A 6,000-nucleotide genomic window follows, 5' to 3' on the forward strand; every position below is an offset into this window, starting at 1 on the left:
ACACTGCAGATGATCAGGTTGAGCTATGATTTAAGTCTGACATGGAGTGAAATAACCTAAAAATAACCCAGGAGTTAGGCTGCAATTCACCACTTTACCATCCGCATCAAAGATGTACCACATCTCCAAAATGAGTGTCGTACAAAAGTTTCAGGGCCCATTTTATGCTGACACAAACGTTATAAATACGACCCCTGGTGATTGCAGCCCAGACAAGCAAACTTTATTTCTAAATCACTTTTAAAACAACTGACAATGACTGCAGTGCTGAATCAAAAAGGAATTATTGAAACAAATGAACATTAGAATCGGAAACAAATATAATAGTTAAAAGTAGAAATTAAATTCAGGTAAAGGTAGCAACATGAAAATGCAGCAGGACAAAAATAAGAATTCACAAAATAGTGGGTCAAAAGCCTACGTGAAAATGTCTTTACTAGACATTTTCACGTAAAAAAGTACTTTTTTTAATTTTATCTTATATCAATGGAAAATGAGTGCAGAGAGGGTAAAATGGGAGTATTATGCGTTCTCCTACGTGTTTCTGGTAAAATATCTGACATAACTTCATGGTGAAAGGAAAGAGAAGGATATGGAGGAACTCTGGATGTAGCTCTGGCTCAGAGTGGTGGTTAGGATTTTGGTCATTTCTGCTTTATTTGATGATATTCAAACAGGACCACTGTAAAGACTGAAACTCAGGAGCAGCATGGAGAACAGAAGGGTTTGATGATGAGAAGGTAAAAATGTACGGCACCACATGCGGAGAACAGGACATGGCGCATGGAAGGAGAAACAGGCAGTAAAAATAGAATTAACAGACATGGTGACGGGAAGATTCAGCAGAGAACAATGGTCAAAAGTCAATGTGAACACAGAGGGAAGTGTGGAGGATGACTGAAGGAAGGAAAGTAATTAACACTGAAGCAACAAACATAGAAAGACAAAGGAAACGACAAATACTAGTTTAAGTGGAACAAAGTAGAGCACACAAGGAGCCGGACACAGGAATAAATCAACAAGACAAGACCTTATGGCAAAACCTTATAGAACATAACAGGGACAGGATCACCACAAAAACATGTGAAGTGAAAAACAAAATCTAAAACCCAAGTATCCTAACTCCTTTGACTTTTTAGGTTTTTTCCATTTCATTTATTTTATCAGGTATAAAAAAAATTAACACCCGTCTGTCCGATCCCACTCCAGAATATTTTGAATATTACCTTCCTGTTCCTGTTTTTGTAAATATTGTGCAGTTGTAATATTTTCTGCCAATTTTATTGATAATTTAGGAATTAGATAAGCCCAAACTGGATAAATCGAGTCCCAGACCACTTTCAAAGCATGCATGTTTTGTTTTTTTAATTCTGAAGTTACAACAGCATTCCAGATAATGTCTTTGTTAAAGAATAAATGATATACAGAATCATTTATATTCAGTCTTTTATTCCAAATCACAAAACGACTGGGCATAATAATTAAGAAGGCAAACTAAAGTCATTAAAAAGCTTTACATTTAAACAGCACTGTTTTTATTATCTATGAATGGTCACAAGAAATCAAGACGATGACAAATGTTTAGAAGTTTCAGAGTCAGCTTGAGTTTCAGGTTGTTTCTAAAATGGTAATTTAAGACTACTGATAACACAAAGGCAGTTTTTAATTTAGCAAAATACCATTCAACAAATCAGAGAGAGAGAAAAAAAACCCTATGTAAATGAATAATTTCGTTCTGTACGCACTTTGTGCATACAAAATGACAAATAAAGTTGTCTAAGTCTAATGTTCAGCTCATGGCTGGTGGTGATGAGGAAAATATTTAGGGAAAACAGAAAGATGGGGATGATGATTGCTCGATATTGGTCCACTCCAAAGGAAGCTCCTCCTCATCTGTTCAGAAATTAAATACAAGCATACGTTAGGAAACAAAGCAGGATCAAATTATGCGCGATGAAGTCTTTTTGAGGTTATAGGAAATTAGGTTATTTCATACCTCACAGAAAATCAGAGGCGTCTGATTAAAAAAGAAATCCTGCAAAATGAGTTGAAATGTTTATATGTTTAAATCTCCGCTCATCATTTTGAAAAAAAATAATAATAATAATCTCCATCTCTGGTTTATATTGTCAATGATTTAGGAAACAATGAGGCCAGATAATAAAGGCGGACCTAACAGTGAGCCCTGGGGTACTCCAGAAGTTTTGATCTGGCAATTTATGGAGAACTGTGTGTTTTAAAGGTCTTTATGATAGTTTTAGTTGCTTCTAAAAAGTTCTTCTTCAGTGTACAAAGCTCTACTTTTAACAATAGATAATAAAATAAATGAAATAACATATTACCCTTCAGTAGATTCTTCTTTCTTTTCATGTTGTACACAATAATGACGATGATGATCAGCACAAGAACATAACCTAAAAAAATTATATAGATGTAGGTTTATTTCTATGAAAGGTCCTTTTAGTTTCTATCAAAATAAACATATGATGATTTAAAGCAATTGAAAAACATACCTACTCCAAAACCAATATAAATTCCAGTCAGTTTATCTGAAGGTGTGAAACAAAATGTTTACTTTACACTTCTGACTCACAATTTGTACTGAAATATGTTTTCCATCCTATTAATAGGTAGCAGTTATCAGCAGGAGCTCATTAGTTTAACAGCAGCTTTTAGCAGTGGTGACCACAAGATGCTTACCTATTTTAGTACAATTATGAGCGACAGCCTCACTGACTTCAAAACTAGCTTTGTTGGAAACGCTGCAAGCAAATTTATCAGCTTCAGTGTCTGCAGCTTTCACTTTAAAAGATAATCTGTTATCCTTCTCCATCTCAACACCGTTTTGAAGCCATCCGTACTCCACATCCTTAGGTTGCTACAGGAAAATAAAAAATAAACTGAATGGAATCGCTCAGCTAGAACAAGCAGTTCAAAGCGTTTAACGCTCCGCAGAAAGTTAGTGTCTTTTTGTTATTAGCTAAAAAAAAATATAGAAAAGAAAGAAGTTTCTCACCTGACCAGGAATGCATGTAATGTTTACGTTTTCATTTTCATCCTCACATCTTGTTTCTACTTCAGGCTTTTTCACTGGATCTGAGAAAGTTTGATCAAGAAGATGTTTAGAAAACACAGAAATAATGACAAAGACACCATTGAGCTGCTGATGTTCTGCATGTTTAACATCTTCTCACAGTTTTATATACTGATGTAAACTTAATCTTTAATATTTGGACATCTTCAACATGGAAATAAAGAAGTAAAATCACGTAGAGGCTTTCATTTTCTACTTACCTAGAACACATCATTTTATGCTCTTTCTGGTTAGTTCTCTTCCACTTTGATCATGAACCTCAGCGCTGTAAAGTCCTTCTTGGTCCTTCCTCAGATTTGTCAGTTTGAGGGATCCATCTGCATTAATATCATCCTTTTCCCCTTTAATTACCCCTGATGGTTTTGTATAAAATATTAGCACATCGTTAAACTTCCACTTCAGAATATCAGTTTTTTTCAGAGCGTATTCCAGAGGAACAGTGAAGCTTCGGCCCGTTGCAGCAAACTGGTCACAATCTTTGGATCAGAAAGAAAAAGGAACAAAAGCAGAACAGGATTGTTAGAAGACGGACATTTTATAGAAGACAGACAACGATCACGTCTCAGTCTACCAAATGTGGAGGAGAAGGTGTTGTTCTGACTGTTCATAAAAGGGTTGGATGTAGAACTAGAACTGTGTGGGGAAAATGATCCAGCAGGTCTAGATACTCTGGATGTGACACGGACTGAAAGAACCAGAGATGATCAAACCTAACAGGCCAATCAATACCTTGAGAGGCGACAGCGGAGCACCAGAGCAGGAACAAAGTCAATACAGAGGATGACGCCATCTTCATCGATGTTCTCCTCACTGGTTGGAAGTAATCCAGGCGGCCTGTGAAACAAAACAATGAAAATGTCAGAAGTGTCTCATTATTTGTGCCCACTAAGTATAGTCACAGCTTAGCAAGAAAAAATGGTAACACTTCAAAATATTAAGTTTCAAATCACTTCTTGTGATTTTACGTAAATTCTTCCCTAAGCACAAAGATTAGTGAGAAACAAAACATTTCAGTAAACCTCCTAATTAACCAGCAGGCAGTCATAATGCATTACATGTTTGAGCTCTTTGCAAAGAAAATACAAATCAGATGTTTAATCGTACAATAAACGATTGAAATGTGAAAATGTACTCAGATCAAAACTTTTGTGGTGTTCATGCTGCAAATGGAGGGAGAAGTTGCAATATTTATAATATTTTAAACTGGGCTTTACATATTTGTGCCAAATAACCAGGCTATTTACAACACAATGAAAAAACTATGTGAAGGAAATCAAAGATCTAACATCATGCGCTTGTCAGGAGCAGCGGTGATTAGAGTCTACCCAGGAGTCTTTGCCAGTTCTAAACTCTTGTACCTGAGCAACCTGCAGTTGGAGCGCTGCTGTTTTTAGGACATGGTGGCCCATCTTCCAAGACGCATGCTCAGTCAGATGCAAATCAATGACCCACCCAACACTGTCCTGGGTCGTAGAGGCTATTGCTTGGTGTGAGTGGAGTACCTGGACGCCTGAATCCTCATGAGACTGCTGACGTAATCTATTTGGAACGTGTTTGAGGACTGAGCTGTAAACACTGGGGAGTTGGAAGCACAATCCTCCCCTTCTGTAGCCTCGTGAGACCATCCTGATCTCGCGAGGTTTCACTCGCAGATCAGTCTGGATACTCTCCGTTAAAGAAAATTTGGAGCCGTTCACCAAACGAACGTCCAATCAGCGTTGGCTTTGAGGCGGGTTGAGGTGTGACGCAACGAGAAGATCGACAGTTCAGTCTAAAGAACATGGCGGCTTCAGCCGATGAAACTAGCGTTAGCGTGGCTATCGAGCAAGTTTTATCGGAATTACAGAGTATTTATTTGCTGAGCTAACGAGCCTTTACCTGCAGCAGCAAGAGTAGCTTGGCTTGTGGTTGTGTTTTCGTCGTCGCTCGTAACAGAGCGACGACGAAACATGTTAACGAGTATGTCATATGCTTCGTTGATCTGATTGGTTTATTTGGCCCGTCTATCACCAACATAGGCCAATCAGCTAACCAGTATTTTCGCCCCTTCCCAAAATTACTTCAACGGAAGGTTTCCAGATGGATATGCGAAGCAAATCCATCTGGCGGAGTCAGGTTACCCCTTCTGTTTAGTGATGGCTTTTTGTCTTTTGACCAAGATGGCTTCTTTCATCCATCTTTCAAACCATCTGTTCTCCCGGTCCAAAATCTGGACATTATTGTCATCAAAAGAGTGCCCCTTGTTCTTGAGCTGCAAGTGGACTGCTGAATCTTGCCCTAGGCTGCTGACCTTCTTGTACTGCCCTATGCGTTCACGTAGCTGCTGTTTAGTTCCTCCAATGTGAGAGTCTGAGCGGTCCTCACTGCATTGGACGGCAGACACAACGCCACTCAGCCGTGGTTTGGGTGTTCCGTCTTTGGGATGAACCAGTTTTTGTCTGACGGTGTTATTAGGTTTGAAATGTACTGGTATGTTGTGTTGTGGAGAAAAATTCTCCAGAGTTTCTTAAAAACTCCTGACACACGTGAATTGCAAAATGCAGATCTGTGAGTGTGGGATTCCGGTAAAGCTCAGATTTGAGACTCCCATCTTCCTCAATGTGTTTCTGTGAAAACATCACTCAGCATTTTTAGCTTAATAACAGTTTTCTATACATTATGCATTTGTATCCCCCTTCTGCTTTCTATGTAAATTGACCAGGGCTGGTTATCTGCTCCCCAAACTGTTTCCTTCATAGTATTTAGGAAAGACTGGGTTTGAAGGTTCTGGGATTTTAGTTTTTACTACATGGAGTTAAAACAGAGGCAGGTTTGACTTTAAGAGCTTGAAAGTGTGAAAAAAAAAAAAAAACAGCTCAGGCTGTTTTGATAGGAAAAGGAAGCAATACAGAATAGTGACCTAATCT

At 38.2% G+C, this 6,000-nt stretch overlaps 1 long non-coding RNA gene across 1 annotated transcript; it reads right to left on the bottom strand.

The window, feature by feature from the left end:
- Positions 1-1,497: 1,497 nt before the first annotated feature.
- On the bottom strand, positions 1,498-2,552 carry LOC118557904. Its single transcript, XR_004928099.1, has 4 exons — positions 2,514-2,552; positions 2,343-2,414; positions 1,997-2,035; positions 1,498-1,893 (listed from the first exon to the last, which is right to left on the bottom strand). It is a non-coding gene; the product is annotated as an uncharacterized LOC118557904 (long non-coding RNA).
- Between the last annotated feature and the right edge of the window lie 3,448 nt (positions 2,553-6,000).

This window comes from Fundulus heteroclitus, chromosome 24 (assembly GCF_011125445.2).
Source record: "Fundulus heteroclitus isolate FHET01 chromosome 24, MU-UCD_Fhet_4.1, whole genome shotgun sequence".
Classification (NCBI taxonomy): domain Eukaryota; kingdom Metazoa; phylum Chordata; class Actinopteri; order Cyprinodontiformes; family Fundulidae; genus Fundulus; species Fundulus heteroclitus.